Source organism: Rhipicephalus microplus, chromosome 3, assembly GCF_043290135.1.
Source record: "Rhipicephalus microplus isolate Deutch F79 chromosome 3, USDA_Rmic, whole genome shotgun sequence".
In the NCBI taxonomy this organism is placed as follows: Eukaryota; Metazoa; Arthropoda; class Arachnida; order Ixodida; family Ixodidae; genus Rhipicephalus; species Rhipicephalus microplus.
The window spans coordinates 229,377,232-229,404,735 of NC_134702.1; the positions used below are offsets into that span (position 1 = coordinate 229,377,232).

Below are 27,504 nucleotides of genomic sequence, written 5' to 3' on the forward strand. Positions count from 1 at the left end.
TAACTGGCAGTTCTTTCTTCAAGGTCCTTTGAAGGGTGTCCCAGAGAAAGACTGCATCAGTACAGTCTAGGAAGATGTGGTCAACTGTCTCAAGTTTTCTGCAGATAATGCAATCAACCGACGGGACGAATATTCCTTTTTCACGGAGCCATGTGTTTGTAGGGAGAGTGCCACTGTGAAGTTTAAAAAGAATGTCTTCATTGATGGTCTCATTGCCATCTTCTTCACTCTTTTCAAGACGTCAACCTCAGGCCCATTAGAGTACAATGTTCTATACAGAGGCTCTGGCAACATGGTTTCTACAAGGTCTTTGTACAGTCTCCTTCGCGAAACCCCAGAGAGATACTCCATCAAAAATCGTGCTCTCAATCTTTCCAAAGCAGCAATCACTTCTTTCATGTACCCCTTAGGTCTTTTTGTCACCCCATTGGCTGTGGTTACAATAAAATCAGGCGAAAATGGGACAGCCGCACATGTATCAACGTTCTCAAAAAACGATCATCTTGATCTCGTAAGAAAACAAACCTAGATACTATCTGTCTCAGGAACAAGTGTACAAGACCAAGCCCCCCACTTTTCACAGAACGGAACAGATTTGTTCGGCTTGTCCTTTCCCACGTGGACGCCAAGATAAACACTGCGATCACTCTGTGTAGCTTTTGTACAGCAACACGTGACATGAATAGCACTTGTAAAACATACCATACTCGTGAAATAAGAAATATGTTGCTCACTGTTGACCTCGTAAACATTGAGAAATCGCGCCCACCCCACGTTTTTGTCTTGTCTCTTAGTTGCTCTGTCTCTTGTTTCCAATTTTCTGTTGTGTCTCTGTAGTGTTGGAAAACTACCCCTAAGTACTTTTAAGGTATAACCTTCCATGTAATGCTTTGAAATATCGATGATGTGCTCTGCCAATTTCCGTGCCATATTCCAAGACATTTACTCCATTTTACTCTACTATCAGTGCAATCACAGAAGAATTTCACATAGTTTAGTGCTTCTCTAATACTCTCCCGATCTTCGCAGAACACAGCAATATAGTCGGCGTAACTAAGTATTTTGACCTCTGCAGACATCAAATATAACCCCCGCACCTGATCATTCTGTATCGATTTCTGGCATAGAGGTTCTAAATAGATAGCAAAAAGCCGTGCCGATGCAGGGCATCCTTGTTTTACACTCGATAAGACCTTATATTATCACTAAGCTGTTTGTTTATTACAATTCTCGTAGAGCATCCCGTGTACGCCATTCGGACCCCTTCCAACACCACAGACCCTATATTGACATAGTCAAGAATGCTGAAAAGTACATCATGGTTCATGCGGTCAAATGCCTTCTCGAGATCGATTTGTAGCATAGCTCCTTTGCAGTCAAACTCATCGCAGCATTCTAACATATTTCGTGCAATATGAATGTTCGTCATAATTGTTCTGCCTTTTATGCCACAAGTCTGATGTGATCCGACAATTTCTGTAATCACTGTTTGGATTCGCCTGGCCAAAACACCCATGAATATTTTGACTGCGCTACCGAGGCGGACAGGTGTCACTGGGAAACAAAACTGGTATCAATAGTTCCCACAAATTAAAGGTCGAAAAAGTAAGAAGACCGTGCATCAGTCATTCAATAATGCTCCAGACAGTTCACCCCTCACCACCTAATTAAACTCTCATAAGCAAACAAAAAAACTCCACCGCCATTGCCCCGGGTGAAGATTGAACTCACGACCTTCAGATTATGAGACTGACGCGCTGCCTACTGTGCTACCGAGGCGGACAGGCGTCACTGGAAAACACAACCGGTATAATAGTTCCCACAAAAAAATGTCGAAAAAGTATGGAAACTCAGCAACAGTCATTCATTACTGCTCCAGACACTATACCCCTCACGACCTAATTATACTCTCATAAGCAAACAAAACATCTGCACAGCCTTTGCCCCGGGTGAGGATTCAACTCACAACCTTCAGATTATGGGACTGACGTGCTGCCTACTGCGCTACCGAAGCGGACAGGTGTCACTGGGAAACGCAACCGGGATCATTAGTTCCCACAAGCTAAAGGTCGAAAAAGTAAGAAAACAGAGCAACAGTCATTTATTACTGCTCCAGACAGCGCACCCCTCACGACCTAATTAAACTCTCATAAGCAAACAAAAAACTGTACCGCCTTTGCACCGGGTGTGGATTGAACTCACGACCTTCAGATTATGAGACTGACGCGCTGCCTACAGCGCTACCGAGGCGGACAGGGGTCACTGGAAAACAACCGATATCAATAGTTTCCACAAGTTAAACGTACAAAAATTAGGAAAACTGCGCAACAGTCATTCATTACTGCTCCAGACAGCGCACCCCTCACGACCTAATTAAACTCTCATAAGCAAACAAAAAATCTGAACCGCCTTTGCCCCGGGAGTGGATTGAACTCACGACCTTCAGATTACGAGACTGACGCGCTGCCTACAGCGCTACCGAGGCGGACAGGGGTCACTGGAAAACAACCGATATCAATAGTTTCCACAAGTTAAACGTCCAAAAATTAAGAAAACTACGCAACAGTCATTCATTACTGCTCCAGACAGCGCGCCCCTCACGACCTAATTAAACTCTCATAAGCAAACAAAAAATCTGAACCGCCTTTGCCCCGGGTGTGGATTGAACTCACGACCTTCAGATTACGAGACTGACGCGCTGCCTACTTCGCTACCGAGGCAGACAGGGGTCACTGAGAAATACAACCGGTATCAATGGTTCCCACAAGTTAAAGGTCGAAAAAGTAAGAAAACTCAGCAACCGTCATTCATTACTGCTCCAGACAGCGCACCCCTCACGACCTAGTTAAACACTCATAAGCAAACAAAAAAACTGCACCGCCTTTGCCCCGGGTGAAGATGCAACTCACGACCTTGAGATTATGAGACTGACGCGCTGCCTACAGCGCTACCGAGGCGGACAGGGGTCACTGGCAAACACAACCGGTATCAATAGTTCCCACAAGTTAACGGTTGAAAAATTGAGAAAACTCAGCAACAGTCAGTCATTACTGCTCCAGAATGCGCACCCCTCACGACCTAATTAAACTCTCATAAGCAAACAAAAAATCTGCACCGCCTTTGCCCCGGGTGTGGATTGAACTCACGACCTTCAGATTATGAGACTGACGCGCTGCCTACTGCACTACCGAGGCGCACATTTGTCACTAGCAAGCACAATCGGTATCAATAGTTCCCACAAGTGAAAGGTCGAAAAAATAAGAAAACTGAGCAACAGTCATTCATTACTGCTCCAGATAGTGCACCCCTCCCGACCTAGTTAAACTCATAAGCAAACAAACAAACTGCACCGCCTTTGCCCCGGGTAAGGATTGAACTCGTGACCTTCAGATTATGAGACTGAAGCGCCGCCTACTGTGCTACCGAAGTGGACAGGTGTCACTGGGAAACAGAATCGGTATCAATAGTTCCCACAAGTTAAAAGTCAAAAAAGTAAGAAAACTCCGCCACAGTCATTCATTACTGCTCCAGACAGCGCACCCCTCACGACCTAATTAAACTCTCATAAGCAAACAAAAATCTGACCACCTTTGCCCTGGGTGAGGATTGAACTCACGACCTTCACATTTTGAGATTGACGCGCTGCCCACTGCGCTACCGAGGCGGACTGGGGTAACTGCGGAATGCGACTGGTATCATTAGTTCCCACAAATTAAAGGTCGAAAAAGAAAGAAAACCGAGCAACAGTCATTCATTACTGCTCCACACAGCGCACCCCTAATGACCTAATGAAACTCTTACAAGCAAACAAAAAATCTTTACCTCCTTTGCCGCGGGTGTGTATTGAACTCACGACCTTCAGATTGTGAGACTGACGCGCTGCCTACTGCGCTATCGAGGCGGACAGGTGTCACTGGGAAACGCAAACAGGATCATTAGTTCCCACAAATTAAAGGTCGAAAAAGTAAGAAAACTTAGCAACAGTCATTCATTAATGCTCCAGACAGCGCACCCCTCACGACCTAATTAAACTCTCAGAAGCAAACAAATAAACTGCACCAACATTGCCCCGGGTGAGGGTTGAACTCTCGACCTTCAGATTGTAAGACTGATGCTCTGCCTACTGCGCTACCGAGGCGGCCAGGTGTCACTGGGAAACGCAACCGGGATCATTAGTTCCCACAAATTAAAGGTCGAAAAAGTAAGAAAACTTAGCAACAGTCATTCATTACTGCTCCAGACAGCGCACCCCTCACGACCTAATTAAACTCTCAGAAGCAAACAAAGAAACTGCACCAACTTTGCCCCGGGTGAGGGTTGAACTCACGACCTTCAGATTGTAAGACTGATGCTCTGCCTACTGCGCCACCGAGGCGGACAGGTGTCACTGGGAAACGCAATCGGTATCAATAGTTCCCAGGGGTTAAAGGTCAGAAAAGTAAAAAAACCGAGCAACAGTCATTCGTTACTACTCCAGACAGTGCACCCCTCACGACATAATTAAACTCTCATAAGCAAACAAAAAATCTGCACCGCCTTTGCCCCGGGTGTGGATTGATGTCACGACCTTCAGAATATGCGACTGACGCGCTGCCTACTGCGCTACCGAGGCAGACCGGGGTCAATGGGAAACACAATCGGTATCAATCGTTCCCACAAGTAAAGGTCGAAAAAGTAACAAAACTCAGCAACAGTCATTCATTACTGCTCCAGACAGCGCACCCCTCACAACCTAATTAAACTCTCATAAGCAAACAAAAAATCTGAACCGCCTTTGCCCCGGGTGTGGATTGAACTCACGACCTTCAGATTATAAGACTGACGCGCTGCCTACTGCGCTACCGAGGCGGACAGGCGTCACTGGAAAACACAGCCGGTATAATAGTTCCCACAAAAAAATGTCGAAAAAGTATGGAAACTCAGCAACAGTCATTCATTACTGCTCCAGACACTATACCCCTCACGACCTAATTATACTCTCAAAAGCAAACAAAACATCTGCACAGCCTTTGCCCCGGGTGAGGATTCAACTCACAACCTTCAGATTATGGGACTGACGTGCTGCCTACTGCGCTACCGAAGCGGACAGGTGTCACTGGGAAACGCAACCGGGATCATTAGTTCCCACAAGCTAAAGGTCGAAAAAGTAAGAAAACAGAGCAACAGTCATTTATTACTGCTCCAGACAGCGCACCCCTCACGACCTAATTAAACTCTCATAAGCAAACAAAAAACTGTACCGCCTTTGCACCGGGTGTGGATTGAACTCACGACCTTCAGATTATGAGACTGACGCGCTGCCTACAGCGCTACCGAGGCGGACAGGGGTCACTGGAAAACAACCGATATCAATAGTTTCCACAAGTTAAACGTACAAAAATTAAGAAAACTACGCAACAGTCATTCATTACTGCTCCAGACAGCGCACCCCTCACGACCTAATTAAACTCTCATAAGCAAACAAAAAATCTGAACCGCCTTTGCCCCGGGAGTGGATTGAACTCACGACCTTCAGATTACGAGACTGACGCACTGCCTACAGCGCTACCGAGGCGGACAGGGGTCACTGGAAAAAAACCGATATCAATAGTTTCCACAAGTTAAACGTCCAAAAATTAAGAAAACTACGCAACAGTCATTCATTACTGCTCCAGACAGCGCACCCCTCACGACCTAATTAAACTCTCATAAGCAAACAAAAAATCTGAACCGCCTTTGCCCCGGGTGTGGATTGAACTCACGACCTTCAGATTACGAGACTGACGCGCTGCCTACTTCGCTACCGAGGCAGACAGGGGTCACTGAGAAATACAACCGGTATCAATGGTTCCCACAAGTTAAAGGTCGAAAAAGTAAGAAAACTCAGCAACCGTCATTCATTACTGCTCCAGACAGCGCACCCCTCACGACCTAGTTAAACACTCATAAGCAAACAAAAAAACTGCACCGCCTTTGCCCCGGGTGAAGATGCAACTCACGACCTTGAGATTATGAGACTGACGCGCTGCCTACAGCGCTACCGAGGCGGACAGGGGTCACTGGCAAACACAACCGGTATCAATAGTTCCCACAAGTTAACGGTTGAAAAATTGAGAAAACTCAGCAACAGTCAGTCATTACTGCTCCAGAATGCGCACCCCTCACGACCTAATTAAACTCTCATAAGCAAACAAAAAATTTGCACCGCCTTTGCCCCAGGTGTGGATTGAACTCACGACCTTCAGATTATGAGAGTGACGCGCTGCCTACTGCACTACCGAGGCGCACATTTGTCACTAGCAAGCACAATCGGTATCAATAGTTCCCACAAGTGAAAGGTCGAAAAAATAAGAAAACTGAGCAACAGTCATTCATTACTGCTCCAGATAGTGCACCCCTCCCGACCTAGTTAAACTCATAAGCAAACAAACAAACTACACCGCCTTTGCCCCGGGTAAGGATTGAACTCGTGACCTTCAGATTATGAGACTGAAGCGCCGCCTACTGTGCTACCGAAGTGGACAGGTGTCACTGGGAAACAGAATCGGTATCAATAGTTCCCACAAGTTAAAAGTCAAAAAAGTAAGAAAACTCCGCAACAGTCATTCATTACTGCTCCAGACAGCGCACCCCTCACGACCTAATTAAACTCTCATAAGCAAACAAAAATCTGACCACCTTTGCCCTGGGTTAGGATTGAACTCACGACCTTCACATTTTGAGATTGACGCGCTGCCCACTGCGCTACCGAGGCGGACTGGGGTAACTGCGGAATGCGACTGGTATCATTAGTTCCCACAAATTAAAGGTCGAAAAAGAAAGAAAACCGAGCAACAGTCATTCATTACTGCTCCACACAGCGCACCCCTAATGACCTAATTAAACTCTTACAAGCAAACAAAAAATCTTTACCTCCTTTGCCGCGGGTGTGTATTGAACTCACGACCTTCAGATTGTGAGACTGACGCGCTGCCTACTGCGCTATCGAGGCGGACAGGTGTCACTGGGAAACGCAACCGGGATCATTAGTTCCCACAAATTAAAGGTCGAAAAAGTAAGAAAACTTAGCAACAGTCATTCATTAATGCTCCAGACAGCGCACCCCTCACGACCTAATTAAACTCTCAGAAGCAAACAAATAAACTGCACCAACATTGCCCCGGGTGAGGGTTCAACTCACGACCTTCAGATTGTAAGACTGATGCTCTGCCTACTGCGCTACCGAGGCGGCCAGGTGTCACTGGGAAACGCAACCGGGATCATTAGTTCCCACAAATTAAAGGTCGAAAAAGTAAGAAAACTTAGCAACAGTCATTCATTACTGCTCCAGACAGCGCACCCCTCACGACCTATTTAAACTCTCAGAAGCAAACAAAGAAACTGCACCAACTTTGCCCCGGGTGAGGGTTGAACTCACGACCTTCAGATTGTAAGACTGATGCTCTGCCTACTGCGCCACCGAGGCGGACAGGTGTCACTGGGAAACGCAATCGGTATCAATAGTTCCCAGGGGTTAAAGGTCAGAAAAGTAAAAAAACCGAGCAACAGTCATTCGTTACTACTCCAGACAGTGCACCCCTCACGACATAATTAAACTCTCATAAGCAAACAAAAAATCTGCACCGCCTTTGCCCCGGGTGTGGATTGATGTCACGACCTTCAGAATATGCGACTGACGCGCTGCCTACTGCGCTACCGAGGCAGACCGGGGTCAATGGGAAACACAATCGGTATCAATCGTTCCCACAAGTAAAGGTCGAAAAAGTAACAAAACTCAGCAACAGTCATTCATTACTGCTCCAGACAGCGCACCCCTCACAACCTAATTAAACTCTCATAAGCAAACAAAAAATCTGAACCGCCTTTGCCCCGGGTGTGGATTGAACTCACGACCTTCAGATTATAAGACTGACGCGCTGCCTACTGCGCTACCGAGGCGGACAGGGGTCACTGGGAAACATAACCGGTATCAATAGTTCCCACAAGTGAACGGTTGAAAAATTAAGAAATTTCAGCAACAGTCATTCATTACTGCTCCAGAAAGCGCACCCCTCACGACCTAATTAAACTCTCATAAGCAAACAAAAAATATGCACCGCATTTCCCCGGGTGAGGATTGAACTCACGACCTTCAGATTATGAGACTGACGCGCTCCCTACTGCACTACCGAGGCGCACATTTGTCACTAGCAAGCACAATCGGTATCAATAGTTCCCACAAGTGAAAGGTCGAAAAAATAAAAAAACCGAGCAACAGTCATTCATTACTGCTCCAGACAGTGCACCCCTCCCGACCTAGTTAAACTCATAAGCAAACAAACAAACTGCACCACCTTTGCCCCGGGTAAGGATTGAACTCATGACTTTCAGATTATGAGACTAAAGCGCCGTCTACTGTGCTACCGAGGTGGACAGGTGTCACTGGGAAACACAATCGGTATCAATAGTTCCCACAAGTTAAAGGTCAAAAAGTAAGAAAACCGAGCAACAGTCATTCGTTACTGCTCTAGACAGTGCACCCCTCACTACCTAATTAAACTCTCATAAGCAAACAAAAAATCTGCACCACCTTTGCCCCGGGTGAGAATTGAACTCACGACCTTCAGATTATGAGACTGAGGCGCCGCCTACTGCGCTAGCGAGGCGAACAGGTGTCACTGGGAAACACAATCGGTATCAATAGTTCCCACAAGTTAAAGGTCGAAAAAGTAAGAAAACTCCGCAACAGTCATTCATTACTGCTCCAGACAGCGCACCCCTAACGACCTAATTAAACTCTCAAAAGCAAACAAAAAATCTGCACCGCCTTCGCCCCGGGTGTGGATTGAACTCACGACCTTCAGAATATGAGACTGACGCGCTGCCTACTGCGCTACCGAGGCAGACAGGGGTCACTGGGAAACATAACCAGTATCAATAGTTCCCACAAATAAACGATCGAAAAATTAAGAAAACTCAGCAACAGTCATTCATTACTGCTCCAGACAGCGCACCCCTCACGACCTAATTGAACTCTCATAAGCAAACAAAAAATCTGCACCGACTGTGCCCCGGGTGTGGATTGAACTCACGACCTTCAGATTATGAGACTGACGCGCTGCCTACTGCGCTACCGAGGCGGACTGGGGTAACTGGGAAATGCGACTGGTATCATTAGTTCCCACAAATTAAAGGTCGAAAAAGAAAGAAAACTGAGCCAGAGTCATTCATTGCTGCTCCAGACAGTGCACCCCTCACGACCTAATTAAACTCTCATAAGCAAACAAAAAATCTGCACTGCCTTTGCACCGGGTGAGGATTGACCTCACGACCTTCAGATTATGAGACTGACGCGCTGCCTACTGCGTTACCGAGGCGGACAGGGGTCACTAAGAAACGCAAGCGGTATCATTAGTTCCCACAAATTAAAGGTCGAAAATATAAGAAAACCGAGCAACAGTCATTTATTACTGCTCCAGACAGTGCACCCCTCACGACCTAATAAACTCTTATAAGCAAACAAAAAAACTGCACCGCCATTGTCCCGGGTGAGGATTGAACTCACGACCTTCAGATTATGAGACTGACGCGACGCCTACTGCGCTACCGAGGCGGGCAGGTGTCACTGGGAAACACAATCGGTATCAATAGTTCCCAGAAAATAAAGGTCAGAAAAGTAAAAAAACCGAGCAACAGTCATTCGTTACTGCTCCAGACAGTGCACCCCTCACGACCTAATTAAACTCTCATAAGCAAACAAAAAATCTGCACCGCCTTTGCCCCGGGTGTGGATTGAACTCACGACCTTCAGAATATGAGACTGACGCGCTGCCTACTGCGCTACCGAGGCGGAAAGGGGTCACTGGGAAACATAACTAGTATCAATAGTTCCCACAAATTAACGGTCGAAAAATTAAGAAAACTCAGCAACAGTCATTCATTACTGCTCCAGAAAGCGCACCCCTCGCGACCTAATTAAACTCACATCAGCAAACAAAAAATCTGCACCGCCTTTGCCCCGGGTGTTGATTGAACTCACGACCTTCAGATTATGAGACTGACGCGCTGCCTACTACGTTATCGAGGCGGACAGGTGTCACTGGGACACGCAATCGGTATCAATCGTTCCCACAAGTAAAGGTCGAAAAAGTAAGAAAACTCAGGAACAGTCATTCATTACTGCTCCAAACAGCGCACTCCTCACAACCTAATTAAACTCTCATAGGCAAACAAAAAAACTGCACCGCCATTGGCCCGGGTGAAGATTGAACTCACGACCTTCAGATTATGAGACTGACGCGACGCCTACTGCGCTACCGAGGCGGACAGGTGTCACAGGGAAACACAACCGGTATCATTAGTTCCCACAAATTAAAGGTCGAAAAAATAAGAAAACTGAGCAACAGCCATTCATTACTGCTCTAGACAGTGCACCCCTCACGACCTAATTAAACTCTCATAAGCAAACAAAAAAACTGCACCGCCATTGGCCCAGGTGAGGATTGAACTCACGACCTTCAGATTATGAGACTTACGCGCTGCCTACTGCGCTACCAAGGCTTTTTTTCTTTATTGCCTGCTTCGCAACTAGTACAAATCAATATAAGGATACAGTGCAGTGTCACGTTTAAATGTGCTGTACCATCTTCCAGCACATGGGGGTTAAAAAGGCAGACGCTTTATGCCCACCAACTTATCTAAACATGGCAACCACTTTGGCTTATCTTGTGCCTCGTATCCAGTCATCAAATACTGTACACTTTCTATGAAGTACTCTCGAGTTGGCCGGGGATTCACGTCTACGTTTCGCACTGCCATCCGTGTTCGCCACCCACTGTGAAGAACCAATACCACGAACATATCATAGGGCACACCGCCTACATTTATGACTGGCAAAAAACGGATGCCATACTGTGTAACTGGCAGTTCTTTCTTCAAGGTCCTTTGAAGGGTGTCCCAGAGAAAGACTGCATCAGTACAGTCTAGGAAGATGTGGTCAACTGTCTCAAGTTTTCTGCAGATAATGCAATCAACCGACGGGACGAATATTCCTTTTTCACGGAGCCATGTGTTTGTAGGGAGAGTGCCACTGTGAAGTTTAAAAAGAATGTCTTCATTGATGGTCTCATTGCCATCTTCTTCACTCTTTTCAAGACGTCAACCTCGGGCCCATTAGTGTACAATGTTCTATACAGAGGCTCTGGCAACATGGTTTCTACAAGGTCTTTGTACAGTCTCCTTCGCGAAACCCCAGAGAGATACTCCATCAAAAATCGTGCTCTCAATCTTTCCAAAGCAGCAATCACTTCTTTCATGTACCCCTTAGGTCTTTTTGTCACCCCATTGGCTGTGGTTACAATAAAATCAGGCGAAAATGGGACAGCCGCACATGTATCAACGTTCTCAAAAAACGATCATCTTGATCTCGTAAGAAAACAAACCTAGATACTATCTGTCTCGGGAACAAGTGTACAAGACCAAGCCCCCCACTTTTCACAGAACGGAACAGATTTCTTCGGCTTGTCCTTTCCCACGTGGACGCCAAGATAAACACTGCGATCACTCTGTGTAGCTTTTGCACAGCAACACGTGACATGAATAGCACTTGTAAAACATACCATACTCGTGAAATCAGAAATATGTTGCTCACTGTTGACCTCGTAAACATTGAGAAATCGCGCCCACCCCACGTTTTTGTCTTGTCTCTTAGTTGCTCTGTCTCTTGTTTCCAATTTTCTGTTGTGTCTCTGTAGTGTTGGAAAACTACCCCTAAGTACTTTTAAGGTATAACCTTCCATGTAATGCTTTTAAATATCGATGATGTGCTCTGCCAATTTCCGTGCCATATTCCAAGACATTTACTCCATATTACTCTACTATCAGTGCAATCACAGAAGAATTTCACATCATTTAGTGCTTCTCTAATACTCTCCCGATCTTCGCAGAACACAACATTATAGTCGGCGTAACTAAGTATTTTGACCTCTGCAGACATCAAATATAACCCCCGCACCTGATCATTCTGTATCGATTTCTGGCATAGAGGTTCTAAATAGATAGCAAAAAGCCGTGCCGATGCAGGGCATCCTTGTTTTACACTCGATAAGACCTTATATTATCACTAAGCTGTTTGTTTATTACAATTCTCGTAGAGCATCCCGTGTACGCCATTCGGACCCCTTCCAACACCACAGACCCTATATTGACATAGTCAAGAATGCTGAAAAGTACATCATGGTTCATGCGGTCAAATGCCTTCTCGAGATCGATTTGTAGCATAGCTCCTTTGCAGTCAAACTCATCGCAGCATTCTAACATATTTCGTGCAATATGAATGTTCGTCATAATTGTTCTGCCTTTTATGCCACAAGTCTGATGTGATCCGACAATTTCTGTAATCACTGTTTGGATTCGCCTGGCCAAAACACCCATGAATATTTTGACTGCGCTACCGAGGCGGACAGGTGTCACTGGGAAACAAAACTGGTATCAATAGTTCCCACAAATTAAAGGTCGAAAAAGTAAGAAGACCGTGCATCAGTCATTCAATAATGCTCCAGACAGTTCACCCCTCACCACCTAATTAAACTCTCATAAGCAAACAAAAAAACTCCACCGCCATTGCCCCGGGTGAAGATTGAACTCACGACCTTCAGATTATGAGACTGAGGCGCTGCCTACTGTGCTACCGAGGCGGACAGGCGTCACTGGAAAACACAACCGGTATAATAGTTCCCACAAAAAATGTCGAAAAAGTATGGAAACTCAGCAACAGTCATTCATTACTGCTCCAGACACTATACCCCTCACGACCTAATTATACTCTCATAAGCAAACAAAACATCTGCACAGCCTTTGCCCCGGGTGAGGATTCAACTCACAACCTTCAGATTATGGGACTGACGTGCTGCCTACTGCGCTACCGAAGCGGACAGGTGTCACTGGGAAACGCAACCGGGATCATTAGTTCCCACAAGCTAAAGGTCGAAAAAGTAAGAAAACAGAGCAACAGTCATTTATTACTGCTCCAGACAGCGCACCCCTCACGACCTAATTAAACTCTCATAAGCAAACAAAAAACTGTACCGCCTTTGCACCGGGTGTGGATTGAACTCACGACCTTCAGATTATGAGACTGACGCGCTGCCTACAGCGCTACCGAGGCGGACAGGGGTCACTGGAAAACAACCGATATCAATAGTTTCCACAAGTTAAACGTACAAAAATTAAGAAAACTACGCAACAGTCATTCATTACTGCTCCAGACAGCGCACCCCTCACGACCTAATTAAACTCTCATAAGCAAACAAAAAATCTGAACCTCCTTTGCCCCGGAAGTGGATTGAACTCACGACCTTCAGATTACGAGACTGACGCGCTGCCTACAGCGCTACCGAGGCGGACAGGGGTCACTTGAAAACAACCGATATCAATAGTTTCCACAAGTTAAACGTCCGAAAATTAAGAAAACTACGCAACAGTCATTCATTACTGCTCCAGACAGCGCACCCCTCACGACCTAATTAAACTCTCATAAGCAAACAAAAAATCTGAACCGCCTTTGCCCCGGGTGTGGATTGAACTCACGACCTTCAGATTACGAGACTGACGCGCTGCCTACTTCGCTACCGAGGCAGACAGGGGTCACTGAGAAATACAACCGGTATCAATGGTTCCCACAAGTTAAAGGTCGAAAAAGTAAGAAAACTCAGCAACCGTCATTCATTACTGCTCCAGACAGCGCACCCCTCACGACCTAGTTAAACACTCATAAGCAAACAAAAAACTGCACCGCCTTTGCCCCGGGTGAAGATGCAACTCACGACCTTGAGATTATGAGACTGACGCGCTCCCTACTGCACTACCGAGGCGCACATTTGTCACTAGCAAGCACAATCGGTATCAATAGTTCCCACAAGTGAAAGGTCGAAAAAATAAGAAAACTGAGCAACAGTCATTCATTACTGCTCCAGATAGTGCACCCCTCCCGACCTAGTTAAACTCATAAGCAAACAAACAAACTGCACCGCCTTTGCCCCGGGTAAGGATTGAACTCGTGACCTTCAGATTATGAGACTGAAGCGCCGCCTACTGTGCTACCGAGGTGGACAGGTGTCACTGGGAAACACAATCGGTATCAATAGTTCCCACAAGTTAAAGGTCAAAAAAGTAAGAAAAACCGAGCAACAGTCATTCGTTACTGCTGTAGACAGTGCACCCCTCACTACCTAATTAAACTCCCATAAGCAAACAAAAAATCTGCACCACCTTTGCCCCGGGTGAGGATTGAACTCACGACCTTTAGAATATGAGACTGACGCGCCGCCTACTGCGCTAGCGAGGCGAACAGGTGTCACTGGGAAACACAATCGGTATCAATAGTTCCCACAAGTTAAAAGTCAAAAAAGTAAGAAAACTCCGCAACAGTCATTCATTACTGCTCCAGACAGCGCACCCCTCACGACCTAATTAAACTCTCATAAGCAAACAAAAATCTGACCACCTTTGCCCTGGGTGAGGATTGAACTCACGACCTTCACATTTTGAGATTGACGCGCTGCCCACTGCGCTACCGAGGCGGACTGGGGTAACTGCGGAATGCGACTGGTATCATTAGTTCCCACAAATTAAAGGTCGAAAAAGAAAGAAAACCGAGCAACAGTCATTCATTACTGCTCCACACAGCGCACCCCTAATGACCTAATTAAACTCTTACAAGCAAACAAAAAATCTTTACCTCCTTTGCCGCGGGTGTGTATTGAACTCACGACCTTCAGATTGTGAGACTGACGCGCTGCCTACTGCGCTATCGAGGCGGACAGGTGTCACTGGGAAACGCAACCGGGATCATTAGTTCCCACAAATTAAAGGTCGAAAAAGTAAGAAAACTTAGCAACAGTCATTCATTAATGCTCCAGACAGCGCACCCCTCACGACCTAATTAAACTCTCAGAAGCAAACAAATAAACTGCACCAACTTTGCCCCGGGTGAGGGTTGAACTCACGACCTTCAGATTGTAAGACTGATGCTCTGCCTACTGCGCTACCGAGGCGGCCAGGTGTCACTGGGAAACGCAACCGGGATCATTAGTTCCCACAAATTAAAGGTCGAAAAAGTAAGAAAACTTAGCAACAGTCATTCATTACTGCTCCAGACAGCGCACTCCTCACGACCTAATTAAACTCTCAGAAGCAAACAAAGAAACTGCACCAACTTTGCCCCGGGTGAGGGTTGAACTCACGACCTTCAGATTGTAAGACTGATGCTCTGCCTACTGCGCCACCGAGGCGGACAGGTGTCACTTGGAAACGCAATCGGTATCAATAGTTCCCAGGGGTTAAAGGTCAGAAAAGTAAAAAAACCGAGCAACAGTCATTCGTTACTACTCCAGACAGTGCACCCCTCACGACATAATTAAACTCTCATAAGCAAACAAAAAATCTGCACCGCCTTTGCCCCGGGTGTGGATTGATGTCACGACCTTCAGAATATGAGACTGACGCGCTGCCTACTGCGCTACCGAGGCAGACCGGGGTCAATGGGAAACACAATCGGTATCAATCGTTCCCACAAGTAAAGGTCAGAAAAGTAAAAAAACCGAGCAACAGTCATTCGTTACTGCTCCAGACAGTGCACCCCTCACGACCTAATTAAACTCTCATAAGCAAACAAAAAATCTGCACCGCCTTTGCCCCGGGTGTGGATTGAACTCACGACCTTCAGAATATGAGACTGACGCGCTGCCTACTGCGCTACCGAGGCGGACAGGGGTCACTGGGAAACATAACTAGTATCAATAGTTCCCACAAATTAACGGTCGAAAAATTAAGAAAACTCAGCAACAGTCATTCATTACTGCTCCAGAAAGCGCACCCCTCGCGACCTAATTAAACTCTCATCAGCAAACAAAAAATCTGCACCGCCTTTGCCCCGGGTGTTGATTGAACTCACGACCTTCAGATTATGAGACTGACGCGCTGCCTACTACGTTATCGAGGCGGACAGGTGTCACTGGGACACGCAATCGGTATCAATCGTTCCCACAAGTAAAGGTCGAAAAAGTAAGAAAACTCAGGAACAGTCATTCATTACTGCTCCAAACAGCGCACTCCTCACAACCTAATTAAACTCTCATAGGCAAACAAAAAAACTGCACCGCCATTGGCCCGGGTGAAGATTGAACTCACGACCTTCAGATTATGAGACTGACGCGACGCCTACTGCGCTACCGAGGCGGACAGGTGTCACAGGGAAACACAACCGGTATCATTAGTTCCCACAAATTAAAGGTCGAAAAAATAAGAAAACTGAGCAACAGCCATTCATTACTGCTCTAGACAGTGCACCCCTCACGACCTAATTAAACTCTCATAAGCAAACAAAAAAACTGCACCGCCATTGGCCCAGGTGAGGATTGAACTCACGACCTTCAGATTATGAGACTTACGCGCTGCCTACTGCGCTACCAAGGCTTTTTTTCTTTATTGCCTGCTTCGCAACTAGTACAAATCAATATAAGGATACAGTGCAGTGTCACGTTTAAATGTGCTGTACCATCTTCCAGCACATGGGGGTTAAAAAGGCAGACGCTTTATGCCCACCAACTTATCTAAACATGGCAACCACTTTGGCTTATCTTGTGCCTCGTATCCAGTCATCAAATACTGTACACTTTCTATGAAGTACTCTCGAGTGGGCCGGGGATTCACGTCTACGTTTCGCACTGCCATCCGTGTTCGCCACCCACTGTGAAGAACCAATACCACGAACATATCATAGGGCACACCGCCTACATTTATGACTGGCAAAAAACGGATGCCATACTGTGTAACTGGCAGTTCTTTCTTCAAGGTCCTTTGAAGGGTGTCCCAGAGAAAGACTGCATCAGTACAGTCTAGGAAGATGTGGTCAACTGTCTCAAGTTTTCTGCAGATAATGCAATCAACCGACGGGACGAATATTCCTTTTTCACGGAGCCATGTGTTTGTAGGGAGAGTGCCACTGTGAAGTTTAAAAAGAATGTCTTCATTGATGGTCTCATTGCCATCTTCTTCACTCTTTTCAAGACGTCAACCTCGGGCCCATTAGTGTACAATGTTCTATACAGAGGCTCTGGCAACATGGTTTCTACAAGGTCTTTGTACAGTCTCCTTCGCGAAACCCCAGAGAGATACTCCATCAAAAATCGTGCTCTCAATCTTTCCAAAGCAGCAATCACTTCTTTCATGTACCCCTTAGGTCTTTTTGTCACCCCATTGGCTGTGGTTACAATAAAATCAGGCGAAAATGGGACAGCCGCACATGTATCAACGTTCTCAAAAAACGATCATCTTGATCTCGTAAGAAAACAAACCTAGATACTATCTGTCTCGGGAACAAGTGTACAAGACCAAGCCCCCCACTTTTCACAGAACGGAACAGATTTCTTCGGCTTGTCCTTTCCCACGTGGACGCCAAGATAAACACTGCGATCACTCTGTGTAGCTTTTGTACAGCAACACGTGACATGAATAGCACTTGTAAAACATACCATACTCGTGAAATCAGAAATATGTTGCTCACTGTTGACCTCGTAAACATTGAGAAATCGCGCCCACCCCACGTTTTTGTCTTGTCTCTTAGTTGCTCTGTCTCTTGTTTCCAATTTTCTGTTGTGTCTCTGTAGTGTTGGAAAACTACCCCTAAGTACTTTTAAGGTATAACCTTCCATGTAATGCTTTTAAATATCGATGATGTGCTCTGCCAATTTCCGTGCCATATTCCAAGACATTTACTCCATATTACTCTACTATCAGTGCAATCACAGAAGAATTTCACATCATTTAGTGCTTCTCTAATACTCTCCCGATCTTCGCAGAACACAACATTATAGTCGGCGTAACTAAGTATTTTGACCTCTGCAGACATCAAATATAACCCCCGCACCTGATCATTCTGTATCGATTTCTGGCATAGAGGTTCTAAATAGATAGCAAAAAGCCGTGCCGATGCAGGGCATCCTTGTTTTACACTCGATAAGACCTTATATTATCACTAAGCTGTTTGTTTATTACAATTCTCGTAGAGCATCCCGTGTACGCCATTCGGACCCCTTCCAACACCACAGACCCTATATTGACATAGTCAAGAATGCTGAAAAGTACATCATGGTTCATGCGGTCAAATGCCTTCTCGAGATCGATTTGTAGCATAGCTCCTTTGCAGTCAAACTCATCGCAGCATTCTAACATATTTCGTGCAATATGAATGTTCGTCATAATTGTTCTGCCTTTTATGCCACAAGTCTGATGTGATCCGACAATTTCTGTAATCACTGTTTGGATTCGCCTGGCCAAAACACCCATGAATATTTTGACTGCGCTACCGAGGCGGACAGGTGTCACTGGGAAACAAAACTGGTATCAATAGTTCCCACAAATTAAAGGTCGAAAAAGTAAGAAGACCGTGCATCAGTCATTCAATAATGCTCCAGACAGTTCACCCCTCACCACCTAATTAAACTCTCATAAGCAAACAAAAAAACTCCACCGCCATTGCCCCGGGTGAAGATTGTACTCACGACCTTCAGATTATGAGACTGAGGCGCTGCCTACTGTGCTACCGAGGCGGACAGGCGTCACTGGAAAACACAACCGGTATAATAGTTCCCACAAAAAAATGTCGAAAAAGTATGGAAACTCAGCAACAGTCATTCATTACTGCTCCAGACACTATACCCCTCACGACCTAATTATACTCTCATAAGCAAACAAAACATCTGCACAGCCTTTGCCCCGGGTGAGGATTCAACTCACAACCTTCAGATTATGGGACTGACGTGCTGCCTACTGCGCTACCGAAGCGGACAGGTGTCACTGGGAAACGCAACCGGGATCATTAGTTCCCACAAGCTAAAGGTCGAAAAAGTAAGAAAACAGAGCAACAGTCATTTATTACTGCTCCAGACAGCGCACCCCTCACGACCTAATTAAACTCTCATAAGCAAACAAAAAACTGTACCGCCTTTGCACCGGGTGTGGATTGAACTCACGACCTTCAGATTATGAGACTGACGCGCTGCCTACAGCGCTACCGAGGCGGACAGGGGTCACTGGAAAACAACCGATATCAATAGTTTCCACAAGTTAAACGTACAAAAATTAAGAAAACTACGCAACAGTCATTCATTACTGCTCCAGACAGCGCACCCCTCACGACCTAATTAAACTCTCATAAGCAAACAAAAAATCTGAACCTCCTTTGCCCCGGAAGTGGATTGAACTCACGACCTTCAGATTACGAGACTGACGCGCTGCCTACAGCGCTACCGAGGCGGACAGGGGTCACTTGAAAACAACCGATATCAATAGTTTCCACAAGTTAAACGTCCGAAAATTAAGAAAACTACGCAACAGTCATTCATTACTGCTCCAGACAGCGCACCCCTCACGACCTAATTAAACTCTCATAAGCAAACAAAAAATCTGAACCGCCTTTGCCCCGGGTGTGGATTGAACTCACGACCTTCAGATTACGAGACTGACGCGCTGCCTACTTCGCTACCGAGGCAGACAGGGGTCACTGAGAAATACAACCGGTATCAATGGTTCCCACAAGTTAAAGGTCGAAAAAGTAAGAAAACTCAGCAACCGTCATTCATTACTGCTCCAGACAGCGCACCCCTCACGACCTAGTTAAACACTCATAAGCAAACAAAAAACTGCACCGCCTTTGCCCCGGGTGAAGATGCAACTCACGACCTTGAGATTATGAGACTGACGCGCTCCCTACTGCACTACCGAGGCGCACATTTGTCACTAGCAAGCACAATCGGTATCAATAGTTCCCACAAGTGAAAGGTCGAAAAAATAAGAAAACTGAGCAACAGTCATTCATTACTGCTCCAGATAGTGCACCCCTCCCGACCTAGTTAAACTCATAAGCAAACAAACAAACTGCACCGCCTTTGCCCCGGGTAAGGATTGAACTCGTGACCTTCAGATTATGAGACTGAAGCGCCGCCTACTGTGCTACCGAGGTGGACAGGTGTCACTGGGAAACACAATCGGTATCAATAGTTCCCACAAGTTAAAGGTCAAAAAAGTAAGAAAAACCGAGCAACAGTCATTCGTTACTGCTGTAGACAGTGCACCCCTCACTACCTAATTAAACTCCCATAAGCAAACAAAAAATCTGCACCACCTTTGCCCCGGGTGAGGATTGAACTCACGACCTTTAGAATATGAGACTGACGCGCCGCCTACTGCGCTAGCGAGGCGAACAGGTGTCACTGGGAAACACAATCGGTATCAATAGTTCCCACAAGTTAAAAGTCAAAAAAGTAAGAAAACTCCGCAACAGTCATTCATTACTGCTCCAGACAGCGCACCCCTCACGACCTAATTAAACTCTCATAAGCAAACAAAAATCTGACCACCTTTGCCCTGGGTGAGGATTGAACTCACGACCTTCACATTTTGAGATTGACGCGCTGCCCACTGCGCTACCGAGGCGGACTGGGGTAACTGCGGAATGCGACTGGTATCATTAGTTCCCACAAATTAAAGGTCGAAAAAGAAAGAAAACCGAGCAACAGTCATTCATTACTGCTCCACACAGCGCACCCCTAATGACCTAATTAAACTCTTACAAGCAAACAAAAAATCTTTACCTCCTTTGCCGCGGGTGTGTATTGAACTCACGACCTTCAGATTGTGAGACTGACGCGCTGCCTACTGCGCTATCGAGGCGGACAGGTGTCACTGGGAAACGCAACCGGGATCATTAGTTCCCACAAATTAAAGGTCGAAAAAGTAAGAAAACTTAGCAACAGTCATTCATTAATGCTCCAGACAGCGCACCCCTCACGACCTAATTAAACTCTCAGAAGCAAACAAATAAACTGCACCAACTTTGCCCCGGGTGAGGGTTGAACTCACGACCTTCAGATTGTAAGACTGATGCTCTGCCTACTGCGCTACCGAGGCGGCCAGGTGTCACTGGGAAACGCAACCGGGATCATTAGTTCCCACAAATTAAAGGTCGAAAAAGTAAGAAAACTTAGCAACAGTCATTCATTACTGCTCCAGACAGCGCACTCCTCACGACCTAATTAAACTCTCAGAAGCAAACAAAGAAACTGCACCAACTTTGCCCCGGGTGAGGGTTGAACTCACGACCTTCAGATTGTAAGACTGATGCTCTGCCTACTGCGCCACCGAGGCGGACAGGTGTCACTGGGAAACGCAATCGGTATCAATAGTTCCCAGGGGTTAAAGGTCAGAAAAGTAAAAAAACCGAGCAACAGTCATTCGTTACTACTCCAGACAGTGCACCCCTCACGACATAATTAAACTCTCATAAGCAAACAAAAAATCTGCACCGCCTTTGCCCCGGGTGTGGATTGATGTCACGACCTTCAGAATATGAGACTGACGCGCTGCCTACTGCGCTACCGAGGCAGACCGGGGTCAATGGGAAACACAATCGGTATCAATCGTTCCCACAAGTAAAGGTCGAAAAAGTAAAAAAACTCAGCAACAGTCATTCATTACTGCTCCAGACAGCGCACCCCTCACAACCTAATTAAACTCTCATAAGCAAACAAAAAATCTGAACCGCCTTTGCCCCGGGTGTGGATTGAACTCACGACCTTCAGATTATAAGACTGACGCGCTGCCTACTGCGCTACCGAGGCAGACAGGGGTCACTGGGAAACACAACTGGTAACAATAGCTCCCACAAGTTAAAGGTCGAAAAAGTAAGAAACTTCAGCAACAGTCATTCATATCTTCTCCAGACCGTGCACCCCTCACGACCTAATTAAATTCTCATAAGCAAACAAAAAATATGCACCGCCTTTGCCCCGAGTGAGGATTGAACTCACTACCTTCAGATTATGAGACTGATGCGCTGCCTACTGCGCTATCGAGGCGGACTGGTGTCACTGGGACACGAAACCAGGATCATTAGTTCCCACAAACCAAAGGTCGAAAAAGTAAGAAAACCGAGCAACAGTCATTCATTATTGCTCCAGACAGATCACCCCTCACGACCCAATTAAACTCTCATAAGAAAACAAAAAATCTGCACCGCTTTTGCCCCGGGTGAGGATTGAACTCACTACCTTCAGACTATGAGACTGATGCGCTGCCTACTGCGCTATCGAGGCGGACAGGTGTCACTGGGACACGAAACCAGGATCATTAGTTCCCACAAATCAAAGGTCGAAAAAGTAAGAAAACCGAGCAACAGTCATTTATTATTGCTCCAGACAGATCACCCCTCACGACCCAATTAAACTCTCATAAGAAAACAAAAAATCTGCACGGCTTTTGCCCCGGGTGAGGATTGAACTCACGACCTTCAGATTATGAGACTGACGCGCTGCCTACTGCGCTACCGAGGCGGACAGTTGTCACTAGCAAACACAATCGGTATCAATAGTTCCCAAAAGTGAAAGGTCGAAAAAATAAGAAAACCGAGCAACAGTCATTCTTTACTGCTCCAGACAGTGCACCCCTCCCGAATTAGTTAAACTCTCATAAGCAAACAAATAAACTGCAGCGCCTTTGCCCCGGGTGAGGATTTAACTCACGACCTTCAGATTTTGAGACTGACGCACTGCCCACTGCGCTACCGAGGAGGACTGGGGTAACTGCGAAATGCAACCGGCATCAATAATTCCCACAAATTAAAGGTCGAAAAAGAAAGAAAACCGAGCCACAGTCATTCATTACTGCTCCAGACGGTGCACCCCTCACGACCCAATTAAACTCTCATAAGCAAACAAAAAAACTGCACCGCCATTGGCCCGGGTGAGCATTGAACTCACGACCTTCAGATTATGAGACTGACGCGCCGCCTACTGCGCTGCCGAGGCGGGCAGGTGTCACTGGGAAACACAATCGGTATCAATATTTCCCACAAGTTAAAGGTCAGAAAAGTAAAAAAACCGAGCAACAGTCATTCGTTACTGCTCTAGACAGTGCACCCCTCACGACCTAATTAAACTCTCATAAGCAAACAAAAAATCTGCACCGCCTTTGCCCCGGGTGTGTATTGAACTCACGACCTTCAGAATATGAGACTGACGCGCTGCCTACTGCGCTACCGAGGTGGACAGGGGTCAATGGGAAACACAATCGGTATCAATCGTTCCCACAAGTAAAGGACGAAAACGTAAGAAAACTCAGCAACAGTCATTCATTACTGCTCCAAACAGCGCACTCCTCACAACCTAATTAAACTCTCATAAGCAAACAAAAAATCTGCACCGCCTTTGCCCCGGGTGTGGATTGAACTCACGACCTTCAGATTATGTGACTGACGCGCTGCCTACTGCGCTACCAAGGCGGACAGGGGTCACTGGGAAACATAACCGGTATCAATAGTTCCCACAAGTTAACGGTCGAAAAATTAAGAAAACTCAGCAACAGTCATTCATTACTGCTCCAGAAAGCGCACCCCCTCACGACCTAATTAAACTCTCATAAGCAAACAAAAAATCTGCACCGCCTTTGCCCCGGGTGTGGATTGAACTCACGACCTTCAGATTATGAGACTGACGTGCTGCCTACTGCGTTATCGAGGCGGACAGGTGTCACTGGGACACGCAATCGGTATCAATCGTTCCCACAAGTAAAGGTCGAAAAAGTAAGAAAACTCAGCAACAGTCATTCATTACTGCTCCAAACAGCGCACTCCTCACAACCTAATTAAACTCTCATAAGCAAACAAAAATCTGCACCGCCTTTGCCCCGGGTGTGGATTGAACTCACGACCTTCAAATTATGTGACTGACGCGCTGCCTACTGCTCTACCGAGGCGGACAGGGGTCACTGGGAAACATAACCGGTATCAATAGTTCCCACAAGTTAACGGTCGAAAAATTAAGAAAACTCAGCAACAGTCATTCATTACTGCTCCAGAAAGCGCACCCCTCACGACCTAATTAAACTCTCATAAGCAAACAAAAAATCTGCGCCGCCTTTGCCCCGGGTGTGGATTGAACTCACGACCTTCAGATTATGAGACTGACGCGCTGCCTACTGCGCTACAGAGGCGGACAGGGGTCACAGAAAACACAACCGGTATCAATAGCTCCCACAAGTTAAAGGTCGAAAAAGTAAGAAACCTCAGCAACAGTCATTCATTTCTTCTCCAGACCGTGCACCCCTCACGACCTAATTAAACTCTCATAAGCAAACAAAAAATTTGCACCGCCTTTGCCTCGGGTAAGGATTGAACTCATGACTTTCAGATTATGAGACTGAAGCGCCGTCTACTGTGCTACCCATGTGGACAGGTGTCACTGGGAAACACAATCGGTATCAATAGTTCCCACAAGTTAAAGGTCAAAAAAGTAAGAAAACCGAGCAACAGTCATTCGTTTTTGCTCTAGACAGTGCACCCCTCACTACCTAATTAAACTCTCATAAGCAAACAAAAAATCTGCACCACCTTTGCCCCGGGTGAGGATTGAACTCGCGACCTTCAGATTATGAGACTGACGCGCCGCCTACTGCGCTAGCGAGGCGAACAGGTGTCACTAGGAAACACAATCGGTATCAATAGTTCCCACAAGTTAAAGGTCGAAAAAGTAAGAAAACTCCGCAACAGTCATTCATTACTGCTCCAGACAGCGCACCCCTAACGACCTAATTAAACTCTCATAAGCAAACAAAAATCTGACCACCTTTGCCCCGGGTGAGGATTGAACTCACGACCTTCAGATTTTGAGATTGACGCGCTGCCCACTGCGCTACCGAGGCGGACCGGGGTAACTGCGAAATGCGACCGGTATCATTAGTTCCCACAAATTAAAGGTCGAAAAAGAAAGAAAACAGAGCCACAGTCATTCATTACTGCTCCAGACAGTGCACCCCTCACGACCTAATTAAACTCTCATAAGCAAACAAAAAATCTGCACTGCCTTTGCCCCGGGTGAGGATTGACCTCATGACCTTCAGATTATGAGACTGACGCGCCGCCTACTGCGCTGCCGAGGCGGGCAGGTGTCACTGGGAAACACAATCGGTATCAATAGTTCCCACAAGTTAAAGGTCAGAAAAGTAAAAAAACCGAGCAACAGTCATTCGTTACTGCTCCAGACAGTGCACCCCTCACGACCTAATTAAAATCTCATAAGCAAACAAAAAATCTGCACCGCCTTCGCCCCGGGTGTGGATTGAACTCACGACCTTCAGAATATGAGACTGACGCGCTTCCTACTGCGCTACCGAGGCGGACAGGGGTCACTAGGAAACATAACCAGTATCAATAGTTCCCACAAATTAACGGTCGAAAAATTAAGAAAACTCAGCAACAGTCATTCATTACTGCTCCAAACAGCGCACTCCTCACAACCTAATTAAACTCTTATAAGCAAACAAAAAATCTGCACCGCCTTTGCCCCGGGTGTGGATTGAACTCACGACCTTCAGATTATGTGACTGACGCGCTGCCTACTGCGCTACCGAGGCGGACAGGGGTCACTCGGAAACATAACCGGTATCAATAGTTCTCACAAGTTAACGGTCGAAAAATTAAGAAAACTCAGCAACATCATTCATTACTGCTCCAGAAAGCGCACCCCTCGCGACCTAATTAAACTCTCATAAGCAAACAAAAAATCTGCACCGCCTTTGCCCCGGGTGTTGATTGAACTCATGACCTTCAGATTATGAGACTGACGCGCTACCTACTACGTTATCGAGGCGGACAGGTGTCACTGGGACACGCAATCGGTATCAATCGTTCCCACAAGTAAAGGTCGAAAAGTAAGAAAACTCAGGAACAGTCATTCATTACTGCTCCAGACAGCGCACCCCTCACGACCTAATTAAACTCTCATAAGCAAACAAAAATCTGACCACCTTTGCCCTGGGTGAGGATTGAACTCACGACCTTCACATTTTGAGATTGACGCGCTGCCCACTGCGCTACCGAGGCGGACTGGGGTAACTGCGGAATGCGACTGGTATCATTAGTTCCCACAAATTAAAGGTCGAAAAAGAAAGAAAACCGAGCAACAGTCATTCATTACTGCTCCACACAGCGCACCCCTAATGACCTAATTAAACTCTTACAAGCAAACAAAAAATCTTTACCTCCTTTGCCGCGGGTGTGTATTGAACTCACGACCTTCAGATTGTGAGACTGACGCGCTGCCTACTGCGCTATCGAGGCGGACAGGTGTCACTGGGAAACGCAACCGGGATCATTAGTTCCCACAAATTAAAGGTCGAAAAAGTAAGAAAACTTAGCAACAGTCATTCATTATTGCTCCAGACAGCGCACCCCTCACGACCTAATTAAACTCTCAGAAGCAAACAAATAAACTGCACCAACTTTGCCCCGGGTGAGGGTTGAACTCACGACCTTCAGATTGTAAGACTGATGCTCTGCCTACTGCGCTACCGAGGCGGCCAGGTGTCACTGGGAAACGCAACCGGGATCATTAGTTCCCACAAATTAAAGGTCGAAAAAGTAAGAAAACTTAGCAACAGTCATTCATTACTGCTCCAGACAGCGCACCCCTCACGACCTAATTAAACTCTCAGAAGCAAACAAAGAAACTGCACCAACTTTGCCCCGGGTGAGGGTTGAACTCACGACCTTCAGATTGTAAGACTGATGCTCTGCCTACTGCGCCACCGAGGCGGACAGGTGTCACTGGGAAACGCAATCGGTATCAATAGTTCCCAGGGGTTAAAGGTCAGAAAAGTAAAAAAACCGAGCAACAGTCATTTGTTACTACTCCAGACAGTGCACCCCTCACGACATAATTAAACTCTCATAAGCAAACAAAAAATCTGCACCGCCTTTGCCCCGGGTGTGGATTGATGTCACGACCTTCAGAATATGAGACTGACGCGCTGCCTACTGCGCTACCGAGGCAGACCGGGGTCAATGGGAAACACAATCGGTATCAATCGTTCCCACAAGTAAAGGTCGAAAAAGTAAAAAAACTCAGCAACAGTCATTCATTACTGCTCCAGACAGCGCACCCCTCACAACCTAATTAAACTCTCATAAGCAAACAAAAAATCTGAACCGCCTTTGCCCCGGGTGTGGATTGAACTCACGACCTTCAGATTATAAGACTGACGCGCTGCCTACTGCGCTACCGAGGCAGACAGGGGTCACTGGGAAACACAACTGGTAACAATAGCTCCCACAAGTTAAAGGTCGAAAAAGTAAGAAACTTCAGCAACAGTCATTCATATCTTCTCCAGACCGTGCACCCCTCACGACCTAATTAAATTCTCATAAGCAAACAAAAAATATGCACCGCCTTTGCCCCGAGTGAGGATTGAACTCACGACCTTCAGATAATGAGACTGATGCGCTGCCTACTGCGCTATCGAGGCGGACTGGTGTCACTGGGACACGAAACCAGGATCATTAGTTCCCACAAACCAAAGGTCGAAAAAGTAAGAAAACCGAGCAACAGTCATTCATTATTGCTCCAGACAGATCACCCCTCACGACCCAATTAAACTCTCATAAGAAAACAAAAAATCTGCACCGCTTTTGCCCCGGGTGAGGATTGAACTCACTAC

The 27,504-nt window shown here is 46.3% G+C and overlaps 26 non-coding genes across 26 annotated transcripts; all 26 read right to left on the reverse strand.

Moving 5' to 3' along the window:
* Positions 1–1,706: 1,706 nt before the first annotated feature.
* TRNAM-CAU (transfer RNA methionine (anticodon CAU)) lies at positions 1,707–1,779 on the reverse strand. Its single transcript has one exon. It is a non-coding gene; the product is annotated as a tRNA-Met (tRNA).
* Positions 1,780–3,591: 1,812 nt separating this feature from the next.
* Positions 3,592–3,664, reverse strand: TRNAL-CAA (transfer RNA leucine (anticodon CAA)). Its single transcript has one exon. It is a non-coding gene; the product is annotated as a tRNA-Leu (tRNA).
* Positions 3,665–4,302: 638 nt separating this feature from the next.
* Positions 4,303–4,375, reverse strand: TRNAV-UAC (transfer RNA valine (anticodon UAC)). Its single transcript has one exon. It is a non-coding gene; the product is annotated as a tRNA-Val (tRNA).
* Positions 4,376–4,775: 400 nt separating this feature from the next.
* Positions 4,776–4,848, reverse strand: TRNAI-UAU (transfer RNA isoleucine (anticodon UAU)). The gene has a single exon. It is a non-coding gene; the product is annotated as a tRNA-Ile (tRNA).
* A 2,286-nt stretch (positions 4,849–7,134) lies between these two features.
* On the reverse strand, positions 7,135–7,207 carry TRNAV-UAC (transfer RNA valine (anticodon UAC)). Its single transcript has one exon. It is a non-coding gene; the product is annotated as a tRNA-Val (tRNA).
* Positions 7,208–7,371: 164 nt separating this feature from the next.
* On the reverse strand, positions 7,372–7,444 carry TRNAV-UAC (transfer RNA valine (anticodon UAC)). Its single transcript has one exon. It is a non-coding gene; the product is annotated as a tRNA-Val (tRNA).
* Positions 7,445–7,844: 400 nt separating this feature from the next.
* TRNAI-UAU (transfer RNA isoleucine (anticodon UAU)) lies at positions 7,845–7,917 on the reverse strand. Its single transcript has one exon. It is a non-coding gene; the product is annotated as a tRNA-Ile (tRNA).
* Positions 7,918–9,025: 1,108 nt separating this feature from the next.
* On the reverse strand, positions 9,026–9,098 carry TRNAM-CAU (transfer RNA methionine (anticodon CAU)). The gene has a single exon. It is a non-coding gene; the product is annotated as a tRNA-Met (tRNA).
* Positions 9,099–9,735: 637 nt separating this feature from the next.
* TRNAM-CAU (transfer RNA methionine (anticodon CAU)) lies at positions 9,736–9,808 on the reverse strand. Its single transcript has one exon. It is a non-coding gene; the product is annotated as a tRNA-Met (tRNA).
* Positions 9,809–14,464: 4,656 nt separating this feature from the next.
* On the reverse strand, positions 14,465–14,537 carry TRNAL-CAA (transfer RNA leucine (anticodon CAA)). Its single transcript has one exon. It is a non-coding gene; the product is annotated as a tRNA-Leu (tRNA).
* A 401-nt stretch (positions 14,538–14,938) lies between these two features.
* On the reverse strand, positions 14,939–15,011 carry TRNAV-UAC (transfer RNA valine (anticodon UAC)). The gene has a single exon. It is a non-coding gene; the product is annotated as a tRNA-Val (tRNA).
* A 164-nt stretch (positions 15,012–15,175) lies between these two features.
* On the reverse strand, positions 15,176–15,248 carry TRNAV-UAC (transfer RNA valine (anticodon UAC)). The gene has a single exon. It is a non-coding gene; the product is annotated as a tRNA-Val (tRNA).
* A 400-nt stretch (positions 15,249–15,648) lies between these two features.
* TRNAM-CAU (transfer RNA methionine (anticodon CAU)) lies at positions 15,649–15,721 on the reverse strand. The gene has a single exon. It is a non-coding gene; the product is annotated as a tRNA-Met (tRNA).
* Positions 15,722–20,378: 4,657 nt separating this feature from the next.
* TRNAL-CAA (transfer RNA leucine (anticodon CAA)) lies at positions 20,379–20,451 on the reverse strand. The gene has a single exon. It is a non-coding gene; the product is annotated as a tRNA-Leu (tRNA).
* A 401-nt stretch (positions 20,452–20,852) lies between these two features.
* TRNAV-UAC (transfer RNA valine (anticodon UAC)) lies at positions 20,853–20,925 on the reverse strand. Its single transcript has one exon. It is a non-coding gene; the product is annotated as a tRNA-Val (tRNA).
* A 164-nt stretch (positions 20,926–21,089) lies between these two features.
* TRNAV-UAC (transfer RNA valine (anticodon UAC)) lies at positions 21,090–21,162 on the reverse strand. Its single transcript has one exon. It is a non-coding gene; the product is annotated as a tRNA-Val (tRNA).
* A 400-nt stretch (positions 21,163–21,562) lies between these two features.
* Positions 21,563–21,635, reverse strand: TRNAI-UAU (transfer RNA isoleucine (anticodon UAU)). The gene has a single exon. It is a non-coding gene; the product is annotated as a tRNA-Ile (tRNA).
* A 164-nt stretch (positions 21,636–21,799) lies between these two features.
* TRNAM-CAU (transfer RNA methionine (anticodon CAU)) lies at positions 21,800–21,872 on the reverse strand. The gene has a single exon. It is a non-coding gene; the product is annotated as a tRNA-Met (tRNA).
* A 401-nt stretch (positions 21,873–22,273) lies between these two features.
* TRNAM-CAU (transfer RNA methionine (anticodon CAU)) lies at positions 22,274–22,346 on the reverse strand. The gene has a single exon. It is a non-coding gene; the product is annotated as a tRNA-Met (tRNA).
* A 164-nt stretch (positions 22,347–22,510) lies between these two features.
* On the reverse strand, positions 22,511–22,583 carry TRNAL-CAA (transfer RNA leucine (anticodon CAA)). The gene has a single exon. It is a non-coding gene; the product is annotated as a tRNA-Leu (tRNA).
* Positions 22,584–24,638: 2,055 nt separating this feature from the next.
* TRNAL-CAA (transfer RNA leucine (anticodon CAA)) lies at positions 24,639–24,711 on the reverse strand. The gene has a single exon. It is a non-coding gene; the product is annotated as a tRNA-Leu (tRNA).
* A 1,107-nt stretch (positions 24,712–25,818) lies between these two features.
* TRNAL-CAA (transfer RNA leucine (anticodon CAA)) lies at positions 25,819–25,891 on the reverse strand. Its single transcript has one exon. It is a non-coding gene; the product is annotated as a tRNA-Leu (tRNA).
* A 401-nt stretch (positions 25,892–26,292) lies between these two features.
* TRNAV-UAC (transfer RNA valine (anticodon UAC)) lies at positions 26,293–26,365 on the reverse strand. The gene has a single exon. It is a non-coding gene; the product is annotated as a tRNA-Val (tRNA).
* A 164-nt stretch (positions 26,366–26,529) lies between these two features.
* On the reverse strand, positions 26,530–26,602 carry TRNAV-UAC (transfer RNA valine (anticodon UAC)). The gene has a single exon. It is a non-coding gene; the product is annotated as a tRNA-Val (tRNA).
* Positions 26,603–27,002: 400 nt separating this feature from the next.
* On the reverse strand, positions 27,003–27,075 carry TRNAI-UAU (transfer RNA isoleucine (anticodon UAU)). Its single transcript has one exon. It is a non-coding gene; the product is annotated as a tRNA-Ile (tRNA).
* Positions 27,076–27,239: 164 nt separating this feature from the next.
* Positions 27,240–27,312, reverse strand: TRNAM-CAU (transfer RNA methionine (anticodon CAU)). The gene has a single exon. It is a non-coding gene; the product is annotated as a tRNA-Met (tRNA).
* Positions 27,313–27,504: the final 192 nt, after the last annotated feature.